Raw genomic sequence first — 21,504 nt, forward strand, 5'->3', positions numbered from 1 at the left:
ATAATTCACTGCACCTATAGTGAACTAAAAAAAACCTGTCTGACAAATGATGACCTACCAGAAATGTCCTGAAAATGTCCCTCAACTATTAGTCAAGGCATCTAAATCTACATTTAGGTGCCCAAATCACAGAGAGCAGTCTAAGCCACCTGCTGACCCGGAGTAGGTGGACATGCAGAAACTAAATTAGGAAACGGAATCATTAACATTGCAAAAGATCAGTGAAATCATCTAGTCCAACCATCATCCTATCACCATCATGCCCATTAATCCATGTCCCTCACTTCTACATGTTTCTTGAACACCTCCAGGACAGTGGCTCCACCACCAACCTGGGAAGCCTGTGACACTGCCTCACCACTCTTTCAGAGAAGAAATTTTTCCAGATATCCAAACTAAACCTCCCCCGGTGCAACTTGAAGCCATTTCCTCTCGTCCTGTCACTTTCACCTGGGAGCAGAAGTAGGCCCCCCCAACTCACCACTACTTCATTTCAGGCTTTTGTAGAGTGCATTAAGATCTCCTCTGAACATCCTCCAGACTGAACAATCTTACTTCCCCCAGCTGCTGCCCATAAGAATTGTGCTCCAGGCCCGTCACAGCTCTGTTGCCCTTCTCTGGACATGATTTAGCATCATGAACTTCACCTTGTACAAGGGCTGCTCTGAAAGTATGCATTATTTGAATCAAAAAGAAAGCCGAATAAAATTCCCCAGAGACTTCAAATCATCTACCAGTGTTCAAATCTATTTCAAGATGGGAAAATTGTCTTGTAAATGTTCTCACTTCTTTTCAGCTGTGAAATATCAAAATATGAAATCAGACATATCAAAGAGATAAAGTCTCCACAATATATTTTAAGTACAGTATATTAAATACTAAGAATCCTAGAGATAAAAGGAAAAAGTGCAGTAAGCAAACTTGAGAGACATAGATGGAAAAAAGGGAGATAGACAGTAGAACAGGGAGATAAGTTGCCAAGGAAATGCTGAATAAAGTCACAAAAACATTGACAAGATATCAAAAGATGAAATCTTCTGATAAAGCAAAGGAGGATAAGAGTTTACCTTTATGCAGCCTTTGCTTTTCTTCTTTTAGAATCTAGCCATCTATATGCTTCACTCACTCAAGAAATCAAAAATAATGGTTTATGTCTAGGTTATTCCAATTCCTAATTTTCTTCTGAGTTAAAGTCATATTTTAGTTGGTATCTGGGCATTTCTGATACAGAAAGACAGTCATTTTAATGTTACTAACATAGCTAGCACCTTAGATGTTTTCAATATGGCTAAGGGAAAATGACCTTATCTTCCACAAACATGGCTAAAATCAGTTAACAAAGCAAATCAGTTCTGTGAATTATAGCTTCTATCAGTTCTGTAAATTTTTAACTAGACAGAAAATCAATGAAAAGTATGAAAATAAAAGCAAAAAATTAAGGAAGTGTATGTGATTCTTATAGCTAACTATCAAGTTATGCATATATTCACATAAACAAATGTTTATGTCTTAGTGAGAATCATTTGTTATATAGCTAATGCCAGCAACATCCAACACTTAACACATATCTCACTCCACTTAAAACATGTTGAAGTTTATACTCCTCTTCACATTCTTACACAGAAGCACTTCACCCACCACAGAAATGTGAGCAACTATGGCATGAAATGCAGTAGCTGTATAACAGCTTTTGGCAGGTATACAGAAAGGCTTAAGGAGAAGACTGCCCCAGGTAGCCAAAGTTACAGATGAGCCACATAGTGAGAATATTCTTACCCAAGCTGAAAATGTGACCAAGATATTGAATTATCTTGTTAGGGAAACTGTCATGATACTTTTATCTTGGCTTAATAAAGGAAAATGTGTAATCACACCATGTCACTGTCTAAATTGTCTGTCTCCCATTGCTTTCATCACTCTTACAATTGTTTTTGAGCTTCTTGGTCAATTCCAACTGTGGCCACACAGAGGTCTCAGAAATCATATATGCCTATAAACTTTCTGAAAATGAGATGGAAGACAGATGAAAGCCCCATAATGTATCCACTGAGAAACTGCAATTGTCAAGATCACCTCTCATTAGATACTAGAAAAACTTTGTAAATGTCTCTGTTAAGGAAAAACCTCAATCACCTCATTAAACATCTAAGAGAATAAACCCCGAGAAATAAATTCACTTGAAAGCCAGGTGAATTTAATTCCAAGTTGTGAAAACAATTACAAACTGTAAGATGTCAGGACCTAAGATTTGTATCTCATGCAAAAGGCATTACTTTTCACAGGAAGAAATCTCACAAAATAATTCAAAGAAGAGGGCATTTGTATGCTCAGATGATTTTCCTGTGCTGTATGACAGAGGCCTGGGTTTGTATGATAATGATAGATCCAGTTTTTCCTTTCAGTTGTTCTTTCAAAACTATTTACCCGTACTTAAGTACATTTCTCCTTGAGGCTATTCAGTACCAACAACAGTCTGTATGACTACAAATGACATATCTGTATAATTACAAATCCATTACAGAATGGATGAATATTTTATTTTTAAGTTATTATTGGAGCCTTATAATTAGAATTTAAAACTAATATGCAACCTGCTTTCACCAGTTAGTTTTCAAGCAGGAAAAAGCATATCATTTAGCAAAGCCACAGAAGCTTAGAAAAGATATTTAAATTGCTTCTTTTAATACTGGTCTTAGTATAGATCCTTTTATTTTTAGCTTAACTACATGAAGTGATTCTTACACTCAGAAATTTTAGGGTCATCTGTTTTTTTCATTATGTAATGGAAAGAAGGTCTGCACTTCATATGTGAATATCACATTTGTTTAGAAGACTTTCAGCCTAGGCAAGGTAGAATCAACTCTGAATATGCCTTGCAACCAAAGTTATCTAAATCTTCACTGACTGCACACTTTTGGCACTCTATGGCACAGTTACTATAGTTCCCACATTTGGATGTAGCTATGCAGGCCAGATTTCACCTTACCAAGCACAGATAAGAGCTAGAACCCCTGCACAGACAGTAAAGAGAAGCAGACTCTGCCAGGATGTGATTCATTACCTCCTCAAGAATGCATTTAAGTTAGAATAGTAAAACCACTTGTATCTCTATAAATGTAGCCTAGGTGACTGGTGTTGATGCAGTCAAATCACATTCCTGTTGTAAGAACTTATGTGTTCATTCTGACTCATGATTAAATTTTCAGTGCATGCACCTGGCAGAGACATCAAGTACCTTCCAGTAAATCATTTGATAATGAGTCAGTAACACACTGATATAAAATTGGTCATTTTCTTTCAGGCAGTGAAATTATCCAAGAGAAAATACATTTGGATCCAAGGAGACCACACATTGTAAAAGTAGTTCTGTCTGCACGCAGTTGTGCACTCCTTATTTGTTCAAGTTAGCTAGATTCAAATTCCAATCAGTTGAGGCTTATTTTGGTAATAGTTCCTCACATGGAAGGTTAGTATCAGGCTGTCAAATCAAAAATAAGTGTCAGCAGAAGCAAAGAATCCGCTCCAGACTGAATTGAACTTTCAGTATCAGACAGATAACTCAGAGAAACTTAGAGCTACAAACATCAGAGATTTACTATTGAAAACCAGAGATTTATGTAATACTGTAATATATTTGTATGCTCATATGATGCTGTACAAAAATGTAAAAAGCACTAAAAGTTAACTTTTTTAATGTTTTTTTTGCCACACAAGTGTAAGTTTATAGCATGCAACTTCATATTGCATTTAGCTGCTAAAACAAACATATTCAAATTACCAGAATCTAAATTATAACTGTGTATAAACTTAGGTCCAAAAACAAACAGTATGAGTAGCAACATGATTCTTAAATGTGAACAGAAAAAGCCTGCAATGCTGCACAGAAAATCAGACGGGAGGGAAGTTCAATATAACCATATGTTAAGTAAAGATCAAATGAAAAACAGCTTGATCTTCATTTACAAACATTTTAATACTTATAGAAATAATCGGAAAATAAGTTTCTTACCTTAGAGATCTGAAAGAATGTGAACTTCTGAATAAACTACAGACTCTTCCACAGAGAGATCTGACTAACTTTTCCACTACTTTCAAATCTGGGAGTGGAAGATATTTTAGGCCTGGCCAAATATCACTGGAAGAAAATTTGCTCACATGTTTGGCTGTGTTTTGCATTCCACTTTGTTGCTCTGGCGTACAGACGTAGCTAATTTTAATCTGTGACATAAGCGGCCAATTCTATTGCTAAAATGGTTGCGTGCTGACTCCAGATACAAACTGCCCCACTGTAAGATATAACGAATGCACTGTGCAAACTAAAACAGTTGTGATCTCTATACCTGAGATCACAAATCCCAACTGCTTTATTAAAATCTGAGAATATGAAGCACTTCACAGAATTCAGGCATAAATACCATTAACATAGATAGCTGATAAAAGCAAAATTATTATATCTAGTGGTTGGTACATAAGGCATCTTTCAAAAAGGAAATATTTATGTTAGAGTTATATTTTACAATTATAGCAGGACATACAACATTTACATAATAATTACATTAAGAATTATTAACCCTCTGAAAGTTAATCTGTTCTTGGTATTATGAAAGATGCACATAACTGACAAGAGACTCAAAACAAAAAGTTTCATACACTACATATTTTACAACGTTCTTTTAGAAATTATGAGCTATTTTTCTTCAATGTAATTTAATCTTTGAGTTTTCAGATGCAGAAAACAAGAATTCCAGCCCTGCACTGCTTACATTAGACTGACAATACAAAGAGTGACCCACAGAATTTCTGTTTAACCTATGATACTGTAGAACTCTGTGCTGAAATTGTATGCAGTTTAAAAAGTATTAAAGCATGCATTTGTAAGATTTACACAGTAGAAATCCAGTAAACATGCTATGCAATTGTCATTGATTTGTCTGGACGCCTGCATTTCTCAAGGCACAGTGTTTCCTTTTCTCTAGCTATACACTCACAGTGTTATCGTGCTTTAGAAGATGAAGTTCCTATCAGACATTCAACAGCTGCAGATCATAAATTTAGGGCTAGCCACAGGCTTATAAGATACTTTTTTGCTTTTATGAACTCTGAGTCCATTAATTCTTTATGAGACTGTCTACATTACACAAACCATGTTGTTCTTTTCTGTACAAAAGAATTAATTCTTTGGTATCTGACATAAAGGACAAACATTTGTCATAATGAAAGATTTCTAAATATCTTTAGAACAGCTTTTATATTTAACCTTACGGATTTATTAAAGATAAACAGGGATGAAAGCATTTGTATATTTTGTTAACAAAAACCCTTTTCTTTAACTGAAATTTCACTGATGTATTACAGGAAGAAACCTATCAACGTCAGATACTTATGACAGGTTCAAGAAAGGCATTAATTAGGTGACATGTGTGCTCATGTGCAGCAATTTTCTGCAAAATTCCTTGTGCATTCCTAGAGATAAGTTGAGGACTCCATGAAACTGGATGGAGGACCAAAACAGAAGTGATATTTTAACTGCACTTTAATATGTTTGGTTTTGGCATAGATGTTATTTGATGTCTCAATTCATATAAAAGAAGTCTAATGTAGTGCTCAGCCCCAGAAAGAGATTAGATTGTACCACACAGTAGCTCTCTTTATGGACAAAACTTTGTGTTACTTTCCATGTCTACCACTCCTCTTGGTATACCTGCAGAGTAGAAACACGTAAAATAAAAAGAACAAATAAATACCTCAGTTAGTATCTTCGGAAGTTCTCATGAAGTAGGACTGGAGCAAGAGCAACTGTCAGTAAGTTCTGTATCATCTGAAGGAGGCTGTCTTCCTATTTAAATGTAAAGAATGGAAAGAGAAAGGAACAATTTTCAGAAATATGTGGGAATGAACAAAATAAATTCCTGAGTTGCCCTTCTGAGTACTTTAATAGGCAATATTGTAAAAAAGACAGGCCAAAACACACTGAGACTGAAACACTGGACACCCAAGGCCTGTTCAGACTACACATGTACATCAGCACTGTTTATACCAAAAGGAATACAATTTTTTGTCCAAAATGTGTATGAAAAAATAATAAAAAGACTTCTGTTGCAATATTAAAGTTCCCTTTACTATTATAATGCATTAGTGTAATAAGCAATTACTTCAGTCATGGGGTCTCATTGCATCTGTATGAAAACTAGGTCTTCCTCTCACTCAAGACCTGTTCCTGTCCCAGACCAAGAATCCTAATGTCCTGTCTCTCACCAGGAAATGCCAACCTCCTTTTCATTTGGATTTAGATAATCAGTGACTTACAATGTAGTTCTGGAGAGGTTAAGTTAGTTAACATTAACAAATGCTTAGTCAGTTGAACCAAACATACTCCACATTGTCAGGTCCTCCTCCTGCCAGTACTTGACTAATCAGAGGAAGAAATGGATACAGGATTCAGAGGCTGGGTTCCATGCTCTAACAAATTATAAACACCTGTATATCCAGGTTTGTAACAAAACCAGAATTATTTATTAATTTCAAGAAGTACTTGAAAATGTATGCCATGAAAAAAAAAAAAAAAAAAAGGAAAAAGATACATAAATTGTGGTTTGAATATTCTGCCATCAAAATACACCACTTTTTTCATACAAATAGTTTACAAGTAGTTTTGTGTGTACCTACAAGTTCTCAAGATCTCCTCAAAGCACAAGATAAAAAAATGGTGGAGAAGACAGTGACTGTTTGCTTAACTAATTCATCCAATGAAAAGACAAACTAAATTATATTCATGCAGCCATGAAAGCCTTTTGGTCCTATCAACTTCTCTAGCTTATTCAAACAATCTCCAGGTCTCTGACATGTTTAAGGAACACAATAGGATTTTAGGGCAAAATAACAGTCTAGTCTCTTTGGAAAGTAGAGTTTATTTCAGTAATAAGTACCAAACAATAATTGTACAGTTACTCATTATTAAAAGCAATAGCGTCACTTTAATCCACTAGGCTAGATTTTCTCTGACAACTTGTTGCAGGGAGGTGTTTGTCCATAAGGTTTTATATATTGTAGTAAGAAAACAGATATCTGTGTAGTCAGAAGAATATCTGCCTTTACTCCATTTACAGTCCCTTTCTCCTTGTGGCCTAAATCTCACCAACGTCATTAACACTCCCTCCTCACAATGAAACAAGATATCCCAGCCCTCTTGTTTACCCAAAATTGCATTGCAACAGATATCCCTCTTTATAATTATTAATGAAGTAAACTGAGAATAGAAGCCCTCCAGTGCTGAACAACTGTGATTATGTGACAACAAAAAAAACCAAACACACACCACAAAGACACACACAAATATTTATCTGTTACAATCACTGAAAGCAAAATACAACTAAGTCCTCAATCAATTAAATTGGGGATAACTGTATTAACAAAATGTCAGAAGAAATGAAATATAATTAGCCACTAGCCACCTCTGGACTTCAAAGAATGGAGGGGACATTTCCTATAAGTAGGGCTAGGGTGAATATCTCATAAAGGAATGTCATCTTCTGAACCTGAACACAACACTAAGCCAATAAGAACTTAATCTTTCCTATATAAACAGAAATATTTGAGAGAGGCATATGTGGCACATCTTCAAGCTATAAAATTTGTTTGTTTAAAATAGTTACTTATACAAAGTAAGAAATATTACAATAGCAACATTGTGGAATATAAGCACAATATAGCTTTAGTGGAGAAACTAATAGGAACACAAACACATTTAGACATAAGGCATATCTGTTGAGACTGTTCCATTACGCCAATACCTATAAAGAAGTTCAAAACAGCTTTGAAACTCAGAATAGCTATATTTCATAACAGTATGAACAAGAATACTTAGCTCCTAAAACAGAAAAATATCAAAAAAAGAGCATGCAAGACAAGATAAACAAAAAAGGACTTATTTCTAAGTATCCAGCTGCCCTGTGTGGGAATGAACACAGGTCCTGCACAGCAGGTCCTTGTGTCTGGTTTATGTTAAATGTTTTCATACATGAATGTGAACAGCTAGCTGTGGGGCTGTTCCCTATCATTCTATCAGTATTTCAATTTCTGCTTCAGCTGTTTTCTTCCAACACATTGCTATCACACTCCTCTATCAAGCAGACTCAAACTGACAGTGAGTTAGTTTTGTTGTTTGGTGGTGCTGGTGGATTTGGTGGATTTTTTGCTTGTTTTACGTAGTTGTATCTTATAATTGGATTGCATCTTCACACATTTTTATGAAACGGCCCCTTCAGTGAATTTAACTCTGCATGAGCCTTTAAAAAGACTAAATTGTGAGGCAATAAGCTAAAAGCTGCTCGTATATGTAGTACTCACTTCAGGAGGAGCCTGACAGGTAAACTGGAGTAGATCTAAGATAAGACAATGAAGGTTTTTTTAAGAACAAATAATTAAGCTCACCGCTGTAGGACCCTTTTAAATGTTCAAAGGTGGTATGATTGACACCTGAAGGGAAGGGATGTCACTAGGAATGATCTAGACAGGCTGGAAAGGTAGGTCTGTGTGAACTTTTGCAATTCAACAGGGTCATGCACAACGTCCTCTATATGCGTCAGTGAAATTCTAAGCGTGACTGAGCATGACTGTGTGATGAGTCTATAGGGAGCAGCCCTGAGAAGGACTCTGAGATGTCAGTTGATGAGAAACTCATCAATGAGGGTGATTGTCCTCTCCCTTCGTGAGGACTCATCCAGTGCTCTATGTTCAGGTCTGGGTCCACAGCACAACATGGACGTGGAAATGATGGAGTGGTTCCAGAAGAGGCCACAAGGTAATCAGAGAGCTGGAACACCTCTCCTGTTAAGAAAGGCTTAGGGAGTTGGGCTTGTTCAGCCTGGAGAAGGTTCCAGAGAGAACTCACTGTGGCCTGCCAGTACTTAAAGAGGGTTTGCAGGAAGCTGGAGATTGACTCTTTATCCAGGAATGCAGTGTTAGGACAAGGGATAATGGTTTTAAACTAAAAGAAGAGAGATTCAGATTAAATATTAGGGGGAAATTCTTCACTCAAAGAGTGATAAGGCACTGGAACAGGCTTCCCAGAAAAGCTGTGAGTGCCCCATCCCTGGAAGTGTTTGAGGACAGGTTGGTTGGGAATCTGGGCAATCTCATCAAGTGCCTGATTTGGTGGCTGGGAATTCTGCATAAGGCAGAGTAATTGCAACTGGATGGGCTTTAAGTTCCCTTCCAACTCAAAACCATTCTATGGTTCTATAATTAACTCCATATTAGAACAGGTTTAACAGTCCTTGGAATGTGTGAATCTGTAGCTATATCATCATATTGCAAAAAAACGTGCAGTGTAAGTGATGCTTCCTTGTGCTGAACTAAAGTTCAGAATTCCAGAATGATGCACTTACTCCAGGCCCTCTGGATCAAGATGACTGTCATTACCAGGCAGACAATGGATGCTCATCTTTCAGATGTGAGGTTCTAGGAAGACGAAAAGACCAGTAGAAAAGGAGAAAGGTAAAATAACGTTTCTTATCAACTACCATAAGAGCAAATTGTGCTCTCACGTTCTGTGGAAGAAATGCAAGCAGTCCTAAAGGAATAAGAATAGAAGAGCACAACAAACCTTTCTAAGAATCTGTTTTGAAGACTTGAACTTGTAGAGAAGTAGTGCCAAAGACCAAGACGCAGCCCCTGAACAATCAGATCTTGTTTAAGCTACCATTCACTACAAGACAGTAAAATAACAATTATTGATGTCAACAATGTACCTCGACAATCTGTTGGCCCTACTGAGATTCTAGCTTTCCCAAAATGCGAGCAGAAAAATAAGACACATGAGAAATGTATTTAATTAGGAACTTGCCATCTGGCATAAGGAAGCAAATTATAAGGGTAGCTTTTTTAATAAAGAAGAAGTTATAATCATCTGGGGAATAGACCATAAGCTATTTCTTGTATGATTGAAATGCATTAGTTAGGTATGGGGATACTGTAATTATCAAGTATTTTGAAGCAGGCCAAGCTGTGGGTAACCACAGCGTGTGCAGTAGCCACAATAAAACTGCTGACTTGAAATTAATAGATATAAGTCAGTAATTTTGGCAGCCTTTGAGAATTTGACACTCTATTAAGTAAAGTTAGAATATACTTTGAAAATAAATAGCTAAATGAGTTTGAACAAGACGTAAAAGCATGTATAACATTTTTTTGAAGTGCTATTTGGAGCAATGTTTACTATAATTACACATCTCATTCTGACAGATTATTTGAAAAAAAAACACAACAATAAAAAGAAAGAACAGAATGGGCATCAAAATGCAGTAGGCTCCACTCAGCTGCCGTCAATGTACTGAACAAGAGATAAGTTGCTTAATTTCAGTAATAAACAACATCAGCATATGATCAAGTTTCTTCTTGGTGAACTTGTGATTTGTAATAGTTTCAGAATTACTGGTCAAACAGAAGTTATGATTAAAAGTTCTTTTCCCTATTATCAGTCAAAACACTTCGATGCTTTCCATCTTTACTCCTCACACTTAGGTGGCTTTGCATCAGCTAAAGTGAGAATAGCTGTGTCCCACTTTATCTCATCAACTGACCAACTACGGGTTGGAGCCTCTGTGCCTGGGAAGATCTTGGAGCAGATTCTCCTGGAAGAGATGTTAAAGCACATGAGATAAGGAGGTGATCTGATACAGCCAGCATGGCTTCACCATGGGCAGATCGTATCTGACTGGTCTGGTGCCCTTCTATGACAAATCGGCAGCACTAGTGGACAAAGGAACAGCAACTTATTTCATCTACCTGGACTTGTGCAAGGCCTATGACATGGCACCACAGTCTATCCTTATCTCCAAATTGGAGAGATATGAAGGGTATACTATTCAGTGGATAAAGAATTGGCTGGATGGTCACAGCCACAGCACTGTGTAGAATGGCTCACTGAGAGCAGCCCTGAGGAGCAGGGAAGTGGGTTCTGGTGGGATGAAAAGCTGGACATTGAGGCAGTAGTGCATCTGTGACATGTGTGGTGATTGTTCCCCCTCTACTCTGCCCTTGGGAGACCTCATCAAGAGTAGTGTGTACAGCTCTGGGGCCCCCCAGGGCAAGAAAGATGTTGAGATGTTGGAATGGGTCCTGAGGAGAGCCATGGGGATGATCAAGAGGCTGAAGCACCTATCCTAGGAAGACAGGTTCAGTGAGCTGAGGTTGTTCAGCTTGGAGAAAGTTCTGGGGAGAACTCACTGTGGCCCTCCAGTACTTAAAGTGAGCTTAGAAAAAGAAAGAAGACAAATTTTTTGTACATGGAGTGTAAAAAGATACAGATAGCGATAGCACAAGGGCAAATGGTTTTATACTAAAAGTGGGGAGATTTAGATTAGATGTTCAGGAGAAGTTCTATGCTCAGAGGATGGTGCAGGAGTCTATCTGCTGGTTGTTCTTTTGCTTTTCTTCACATCTCTATCCTGCTTTCACGGACCTCCTCAAAGATAACCCCTCACAACAATGACCTTTCTCTTTTTTTTTTTTCTGCAGTCAACACCCTGATATCTTGGAATATTGCTTACATCTACCAACTGACTCTATAGAGAGCTAATTTAGCTGTATTGGGCCTGTTTATTTAATGCCCAGACCATGTTGCCTAAGTTAACATCAAGCAGAACAGTCACAGTTATCTTTCTGAATCTTATTCCTCTTTGAGTTCTGAGCAAGTGAAAAGAAGGGAAAACAAAAATTAAAAGGAGAGAAATCTGTATCAACTGATTCCAGCTAAGCTGTCAGTCTGTCCTTGCTTCGTGACACAAAGGTTTGTCTCAGCACCTCCTTGTCAGTGATTGCTATGCTTCCTGAAGCACCAGTGCTCAATCCAGATTCAGCATACTTCCTTTGTGTGAAGCTTAGTTTAAGGGTGTGAACAGATAGCATTCATCAGCACTTCAATTACCTATCACCTCAAAAGCTTGAATTTTCCTGATACATTAGTGCTGTGGCACAGCAACCCTACTTTGGTTCAGTTTTCTTTTACTTTCTTACTTTAATCTCTATACTTTAATCATACAGACATGGATCAGGACACAGTGATCTAAATGAAATGCTCTGCACTAAGCACTGTACATAGACATTGTAATATGGGCTTTAAAGAAACATATAATCAATTTCAAACTAGCTAGGCTATATCCCATTTCTTTGAAAAAAAAATAGTAATTTTAGACATCTCCTTCTACAAAAAGCATCCTGTTAAAAAATAAAAAGTAGCAACCATCAGGTACGTTTATTCATACTACATGGAGATATTTTGCACTCTAGTCCAGGTGATGTATGGCATAAATATCATACATCACATGTGCTAAATATAAGCACTTTTAACACACACAGATAATCTGATAATTTTAAAACTGTTTAGAAAGCTTTATTACTCCAAGTCACTGACAATGATAGATTGGTTTCCTAAGCTACAGACTTGCAGACACATTTTTTGTACTTCCTAGGCTACAGTGAGATTGCTAGAAAACAAGTGTAAGGAAAAGAAATAAATTTTCATGTAATTGCTGTATGTTTAGTTATCTGGTCTTGTTTGGTCTATATGAAGCAAGGCAATTCTTTCAAGAGATCCATAATGTATTAGTATGGTTTCATGGGTTTCAACAGTGTGTTTTGTTTGTTTTGTGCTATTATTTCTACTTGCTGTATATTTAAGTACCTTAGGTAGATTTCTTTCTTTACTCATTTGGAACAATGATTTCCATATGGTCTATGCATTCTTAATACCTAACTGTGCTCTGAATCTTCCCCTTCCCCTACGTGAGTAGGCATTTTGCTCTTGTTAATAATTTTAAGGCTTAGCCAAAAATATGGAGGAAATAACAAAATATTTGGGGCTACACAAAATTTTAAATGGCAAATGAATAAATATATTTGTAAAGCAAACACAGATTTGTAATCCCACGCTTACTAAACAGTAAAATTAACACACTTACTTATATTTCTCTATGAAAAATATGATGGTGACCTTACAACTATTTTTTTCAAATAATTGTATTGAAAATTCCACATAAAAACAACTGATTGTTCTGCCTTGATCCAGAGAATAGATCCAGTGGAGGGAAAAGGACCAAAGTAGTAAGATGAGATAAAAAGTTGAAAGGCAAACATCTGGCATCTAACAGTATGTGAATTTCCTCAGAACTGAAGTTTAAAAAAAAACCACACACACACACACAAAAACCACACCAAAAGCCCCACTTAATACTTATGTTGTGTTACCAACAGATAACTAAGAATAAAAAACATGATAAGTAGTGAAATGGTAATTTTCATGGATCAATGCAGTGAAGGTTCTGTTTCATTTCCTCAGAGAAAATAATCATTTATCACACTGAGATACATATTTAATGCATTTGGTCAGGAAGAAACACTTCTGATAACTTGCTATCGCTGCATAGTTCTTCTCTGCAAGAAACTGCAAAGCAGCATGTATAACAATGTCATGAATTAACAAATCTCATACTTCATTATGGTCCCACACCACATTATTATCTCTAAAATGGAAAGATGTGGATCTGAAGTATAGACTGTTCAGTGGATAAAGAACTGGTTGGAAAGCAGCAGCCAGAGAGCTGTAGTCAGCAGCTCTATGTTCAGGTGGAGGCCAGTGATAAATGGCACCTCCCAGTGGTACAACTTGGTACTGGTAATCTTCAGCATCAGTTTTTGTGATGTAGATAGTGAGACTGAGTGCACACCCTCAGCAAGTTTACTGGTGACACCAAACTGAGTGGTGATCAAACAGATAGATAACAGACTGATAAAACAGAAGGAAGGGATGCTATCCAGAGGGATCTGGAAAGGCTTGAAAAGTGGACTCACATGAAGCTAATGGAGTTCAACAAGGCCAAGTGCAAGATATTGCTCTTCGGTCAGGGTGTCAATGGTTTATGGGCTGGTCCGGCCCGGTTCCGTGACCAGTGGGGCAGAGGGATTATGCAAAATCCACACCTCCAGAAAAGGGAAACAGGGTACCCCAAAATAATTAAAGACAGCAGCAATGATCTGAGGAGAAACAAACTAATTTACTAAATATGATATCAGAATGCAAGATAACACACTATAATACCATATAATTAAAACTGAAGCTAATAAATCAAATATAATGAAAGAGCATCTGAAAGCTGTAGGCCTTACAGTAATAGTGAAGTGATGCTCACAGTTGGCACGGGCAGCAGTGAGGAGAGGCGAAGAAGGGTGATGAAGAGAAAAACCCAAACAGGTGACCTTGCCAGGACCTACATCTATCTCCTCTCTGACTGCAAAGTGCCCCAGGGGAATGTAGTTCTTCTTCTCTTTTGGACAGGTACCCAGAATTGGAGCATTAACACTTTAACTCCCAGTGAACTACCTGATGTTATGATGTGGAATACCAGTAACCAAAAATCATGAAACCATGACACAAGGCAATCCCAGATACAAGTACAGACTGAAGGAAGAACTCATTGAGAGCAGACCTATGGAAACGTTTTTGGGTGTTGTGGTGGATTGATGTGCACAGTGCAAACCAACAGTGTGCTGCTGCACCCCATAAGGCCAATGGTATCCTGGGAGGCATCAAAATAAAGTTGTCAGCAGAGGGAGGGAAGGCATTGTCCCCTTCCAATCCACTGTCGTTAGACCCCATCCGGAGTACTGTGTCCAAGTCTGGGGCCTCCAGCACAAGATGTGGAACTGTTAGAGTGGGTTCAGTTGAGGCCATGAGGGGGATCAGAGGGCTGGAGCACCTCTTCTGCAAAGAGAGGTTGAGAGAACTGTGCTTTAGGGGAGCATGGTTAGGTTATGGTTGGACTCAATGATCTTTAAGGTCTTTTCCAACCTGAGCAATTCTGTGATGCTATGATTCTACGATACTATGATTCTATGATTCAGAGAAGCCTCCTTGTGGCCTTTCACTAAAAGTGAGCTTACAAAAGGAAGGAGACTGACTTTTTACACAGGCAGATAGTGATAGGACAAGGAGGAATGGTTACAAACTAAAAGAGGGGAGATTTAGCATAGATGTTTGGGGAAAATTCTTCACTCAGAGAGCAAAGTGGCACTGGCAAAGGCTGCCCAGAAGAGCCGTAGATGCCCCATCCCCGGAGGAATTCAAGATCAGTTTGGCTGGGACCCTGGGCAGTTTGATCAGGTGCCTGATTTAGAGGCTGTCAACCCGGCCCACAGCAGGGCAGTTGGAACTGGATGACCTTTAAGCTTCCATCCACTCTGAGCATTCTATGATTCTATGACTCTTAAACTGATCCCATGTTGTTGATTATAGTCGTAGGTTTTACCTGCTCTAGTAAGGATCTATGAAGATCACCTATGTTCAAATACATTCACTTCCCCAAGTCAATCTTCCTTAATGTGAATAATGCAAGGGATTTAGGAAGATGGTTCCCACTATTTTGAAACATGGAGTAAGGTCCAACTCAGTTATCACAGGAAGGGATGGCCTGAGACAATCTATATCCTTTCTTTTACTTTATGAGGAGATGTTAGTCGTCTCAGCTTTTTGTTTTTGTTTTTGTTTTTGTTTGTTTTGTTTTCTTCTTTCTTTTTTCAGTCATCCAAACTAGATGTTTATTTACCTTACTGAAACTAACATTTCATCTTAAGAGAAAACAGAGACTGAATTTAAGGCAGGATGCTTGAAGCCTTTAGAGAAACATGACTTACACAAAACTGCTAAGATAACTCTTAACACAAATAACTCGAATAATAAAGACGTAGGGTGTAATCGTCTTCGTGAAATTACCAGAATTCTATCTGTTATGTCTATGTTAGTCTGTGCTCATAATGAGAAGCAATAACCTTTTGAATAAACTATCTAAAAATCTAAATGTTTGCCTTAATGCACTGAATAATTAATAATTAAAAGAGAAAGAATATTTATTTTATAAGGAAGGAAATACTGGAAGCTAATGAAAATTTACACTAAAAATCCCCCAAAAGAAAGAAAGTTATACAAGTTAGCATGCTCTGAAGCATCTCAAAGCAGTTAAATCTGAAATTTTTCCAGTATTACTCAAACCACAGAATTTGGCCACTGTAGACCATTTGGCAAATATTTAATTTGTTCTTTACAGCACTAATGAAATCAAGATGAAAGAAGAAATTGATTATATGAGTAAGGTAATCACATTATCACACTGGGAGCTCTAAAGAAACAGAGAAAAGGCCCAAACAGGGAAGGCTGTGTGTATGCATGGGAAAAGAAGCTGTGGGGAACCCATGGCATAGAAGGGGCAACAACAGAAGTCCCAGCCAAGTTTAGGACGAAAAATGAAGCCCTGGCATACCACACCAATTAATTCCTTCATCAGACTTCTCTCATTGCCCTGAGATCTACTCGGCATACGCCTAGAATCCACCAATGAAATCATATTATACCATACCATACCCTACGTAGCTATGTGACAGCGTTTTTTAATATACAACCAGAAATCAAGCAGTGTCCTTGAAAAGATATTTAAGTTCCTCAAAAAACATTTTTTAAAAGTAAGTCCACTGAAGTTCCCTAAGTTGTAAACAGTATGTTATCTTCCACTTTCTATAAATGACACTTGACTTTCCCTCTTAAGATCTGATTTGATTAGTAGTTATTGAATTTAATTTAAGGCAAAATTTGCTCACTCCTTATTTACTTTTCGACTACTTCAACTAATTTACAAATTAGGCAAATAATTACAGTATAAAAACAAAATATTATCTACCTTGCATCTATGACTAAAGCAGAAGAATTTTAAGCTTTTTACCATAGGTTTTAATTATAGATGCAAAAACTAATTTTCTTTTCATCAAACCCCTGCTTGTGAAACTCCACTTCTACATTACATATGGGAATTTGTCTATCAGCAGTCAGACACACAGTACATTTTAGATAGGCAAAGAAACAAAGCTTATCTCCAAATTTCTTATTTTTACTTTTTATCTTTGCCAAACATTTTCTCTCGCTTCTCAGCTGAAAGGGCTGTTGTACTTCCAGTCTCTTCTTTACCCTGATGTTCTTAGTGGTATTTTTGAATGACTTTAGCTTTCAAAATCAACAGGAAAAAAGTCTCCCTAGCAGTAAAAGTGTTACTTCTTTGGATAATTCACAGATACATTTAAACAGAGGGTGTACTTGTCCTTTAAGTGTAAACTTAAAATGGAGTTGTTCAAAAAGCTGTTTGAAAGCCTGAAATCAAAAGCATCTAGCCAAACTCTAAGTCAGGAGTATACAATCATTTACTTTATCAGGTTATTTTCATCACTGCTTTGCTGTCATGATAGGTACTTCAGAAATCTAAAAACTTGATTTATCACATTTCCTTAAGGGTTATTAACTTCTCAGGGAAGAATGGCAACAAAAACCTACGTCAAAAAGCTGCATCTAAAACTTTTAAGATGCATCAAAGAACTGAAATTATACATGACAATGCTAAAGACTGACAGAACGCAACAAAGCTTTCATTTTAGCACCCAATTTTCTGAGAATTAAAAAGCAAGTATCAAAGAGGTAGCAGTACTGAAATGAAAGTTGAAAACTGACAACTTTTGATAAGAAGATCATTTTTTAAAGAGTTAGAAACCAATCAAACATCCCCAAGACAATCAAGAGTAAATTATCTTAAACCTTCAGGGTAACATGAATCAGGTACACACTGAAATACACAGAGAGAATCTGAATTTGATTCTGTGATAAGAGTTGCTTTACTGTTTACAGAAAGGCAGAAGAGGCTATTACATTAATCCAAATTCTGTAGAACACAGATTCAAGGAACATCTTCTATTGTTTGAGTGAAGGAACGTAAGAGTTTATTTGAGCTGTTAATTTCAATTGATATTATGCAGGGAGTTCTGAAATCTACTGCGGCAAATTAAGCACGGCACAGGTCAGTCTTTTAACAAGCAGCCTTGTGGATGATCTCCATGGCTTTAGACTCTTCAGATAAAAGACTACAGCTATCCAGACTTCTAATTATATAACACAACCTTGTTTGAGGAGAAAACAAATTAAAGACAGAAGAAGCAGAAACATTGCTTCATCAGGCTTCTAGATAGTTCTACAGAAAAAGAAAGTGGGAGAATATGAAAAAGTTGTGTTTGTTGTAAAGCAACGTCTAAATACTCCTGAAAAGAGACCGTATGTTTTCACAAAGGAAATAAGAGGTATTTAAAAGTGTAGGTTCTTAATTTATATTGGCTATAATATTCAACAAATCTTTCTTATCTTTCAGTGTGTATTTTTTCTTATAACACTTCTTCACTTGCTGTTTGAAATTGTTTATTACTTAAAATGAAAGGAAGATTACTCACTGTACATTTCTTTTAGATGGGGTGCCTTATTCAAATTCACACCATGAGCGGGCTTTTTTGTATTGTTGTTTGAACACAGATGTCAGAATCTTGGTGCAGATAGCATTTCACCTAATTGCCTTCTGCATCAGCAGAAGTTAAGTGTCACCTTCTGCCATAAAATGCAATAATAAAAATGGCTGTGATTAGTATAGGATACTCAGTTCCTTCTAAGCCCAAGTCTCCTGGTATGATGAACTCTGAGGAATAGGTAAAGAAAAGCATGTGTACTTCTTTCTTTTAGGTGCTTTCCAGATGTACATTAGTGTCAGAAAGGGAGCTCTGTCATAGTATCTGATTTTAAAATTCTTTGAGAAAATCTGTACTGCAAAATAAATGCAGCATGCCTCCAAAACAACATTAATGGCTACTAAAAATGTAAACAGCATCAACGCAATCCATCTTACTGTTCTAGTTTCAACCAGAAAGCAGCTAAACACCACCTTTTGCTTACTTCCTCCTCTCTCAGTAGGATGGGGGACAGAATTGGAAAATTAAGGTTGAACTAGTAAGTTGACATAAAAACTATTTACTAAGACAGAAAAGGAAAAGAGAAATAACTGTAATGATTATACATATAATATATAAATGTATTTCCAAACAAGCAAGGCACAACCTGCTGACCAATTCCCAGCCAGTACCCAAGCAGTGGCAGCCCCCACCCCTGGCCAACTCCCCATCATTTTGTATTTTTTTTCACCTGATGTCATATGGTATGGATGTTCCATTTGACCAGTTCACATCAGCTGTCTTCTGTCTGTTACCTCCCAGCTCCTTGTGTGTTCCCAAAATCTCACAGGTAGGATATGGGAAGCACAAAAACTGAAAAGTTCTTAGCTCTGAACTGGGCTGCTCATCAACAACTAAAACACTGGTTTATTATCAACACTGCTTTTCTTCTAAAGCCAAAACATAGCATCATACCAGACACTGAAGAAAGTCTACCATGTTCCAGTTGAAACCAGGACACTTACAGATACAAAAACCTAGTTGTTTAAAATATGATTTGTGGTATGATACATACATATATATATATATGCACACACACACATATCATATGATTCTCTATAATTAACCATGACAAGATTCACTTTGAACTTGCTTAGTATGAATGAAATCATTCCTCAGGGGAGAGCAAAAGGTTGTGTGTTCCAAAGACAAGTATCATTCTTCTGTTCAATGGGAACAGATATCTTAGACTTCTACACAGAAAAATCCTAAACACAGTCCAGATTTCATCTTAATAGGGCCATCTAGTTCACTTTTGTCAACCAGTCTGCTGCCCAGTGAGGGAAAACTAGGTTGACACTTGGCAAAAGCAAATGGGGCAAACAGAATCCTCCCTCACAATACAGCTGTCTCCTGCAGGTCTTGCAGTGCAAAATGGTCACTGATGCCAAATCACAATTGCTGTGTTAGCTCACATTGCTACAAAGCATAAGACAGGATAACTCTACCTTCAGTCTGGCTGTTTGGGCATTCTCTTGGAAGAGTAAGTAGTAGGCTCCAGTAGCTAGTAAATTTCTGAATTAGGTCTCCCACTTCCCTGTCCATTTCTGTAGCCTATGATCAAAAAGGTAGATAGCTTATCACCTATACCTTTCTTCAGGTTATCATAAGAAATAAAATTCAGTACTTCTCAGTGTAAAATAACACCTTTGTTTCTCTTCTGGAGAAAGGATTTTGGTCTTTAAATATTTATACCCAAAACATATTATGATTTTATTTTACAGTAACCACACCTGTACTATATTCCAAGTCATAAGCTATTTAAAGACCTATTGGACTGCACAGCAGGTCATACTTAACACAGGAAAACATATTCCAAAACAGCCTGCTGGAGTACAACAATATGGAGAAAGTTATATTATTTTGGCTGCAACCTGTAATTCTTCATAATGGCAGCTTGGACATGTGATAGATGTGCAAAGATCACTCATCCCTCTCTCAGAAGGGCAAATTCACTAACATTTAATCTATCTTTGACATCTGCTAACAATTATTATGTCCACCATTACCTACATAAGTATCCCGTGCCAGATATTTCTCACAATATTTTAAATAGGTGTGATATATTTCAATAATATTGATGCTCCAAACACCAAACATACACAAGTAAGTTAGTTTTTCGTTTTTTTTTTTTTTTTTTTTTTTATAAGACTGATTTTCACCTACAAGCAACAGCATTTTTCCTTTTACCTTCACAACATATGTGAGATAGCCACTTTTACAGTTTCTTAAAAAGGGTGCTAGCTCAATTATTGGGGCATGACTATAACACACATAATACCTACCCTTTGGTCAGCTACCCTCTTTTCCAGAGAACATCCTCTGTCAGGCCACAGTCTTAACTAACTGTATAAGCAATAGTAAGTTAGTCCACTTCTGGTGCTTTCTCAGGATCACAGAATCACAGCATGGCTGAGGTTTTAAGGGATCTCTGGAGGTCATATGGCCCAAAATAGATTCTTGGAACAAAAGTAAAGAAAGAGGCACTCTACTGGCAAATCTACAAGTAGTCCTGAAGTCTAATTTGAGTGGGATGATTTTCAAAGAATCAAGGAACCTGCTTTGTCACATGGTGGCAGATGTGATCTCATGCCAATGGAGAGGCCATCACAGCACAATCCACAGCCTTCTTCCATTACTGTCCTACAATGTTTTTTTTTGGAAACAGTAGGGCTAATCAATTGGTTTAGATGGCACCAGATTACACCAAACTACCCACACACATGAAAGCTAACACAGAATAAGTCGTATTGCATTGTAATATATAATATTTCTACAGAAGGAAGAAAGAAGTTAATTGGCTATAATACTTTATTTTCAGCTTTGCAGTATTGAAAAGCTAAAGCCTGACAAGTTTGGTAAATGTTCTGCCCTTGGCCAGAAAGGTTATCATGACCTTGTTTGTTACTTATAAAGGAAAACAAAGATATAGTATTTTTGTTTAGTTGAAATATTTGAACTGCCTGTTAGGATTGCTTTTGATTATAATTACATGAAGGTCAATCTGCATTGACACCATGTGGTTTTGATAAGGTGCTCCCATGGATAACCTACAAAAAACACTGTGACCTTAATGTTACTATCAGTGCAATCCTGACATAAATATTAAAAAGTGATTTGTGTAGCTAGGAAATGTTACATACCAAC

At 37.1% G+C, this 21,504-nt stretch overlaps 1 protein-coding gene across 4 annotated transcripts in view; it reads right to left on the reverse strand.

Annotated features, from left to right (window-relative positions):
* SGCG (sarcoglycan gamma) overlaps nt 1-21,504 on the reverse strand; it is a 103,599-nt gene that overhangs the window by 68,075 nt on the left and 14,020 nt on the right. For 2 of the 4 annotated variants that reach the window (XM_015852142.3, XM_015852141.2), the window contains exon 2: nt 5,745-5,836. The gene's annotated coding sequence lies outside the window, so the exon portion shown is untranslated. Of the gene's footprint in view, nt 1-4,009; nt 4,210-5,744; nt 5,837-21,504 lie in introns of those variants that run through there. The other 2 variants (XM_015852139.2, XM_015852134.2) reach the window with 2 other exon arrangements.

Source organism: Coturnix japonica, chromosome 1 (genome assembly GCF_054131305.1).
Source record: "Coturnix japonica strain WE chromosome 1, WE-NBRP24, whole genome shotgun sequence".
Lineage (NCBI taxonomy): Eukaryota > Metazoa > Chordata > Aves > Galliformes > Phasianidae > Coturnix > Coturnix japonica.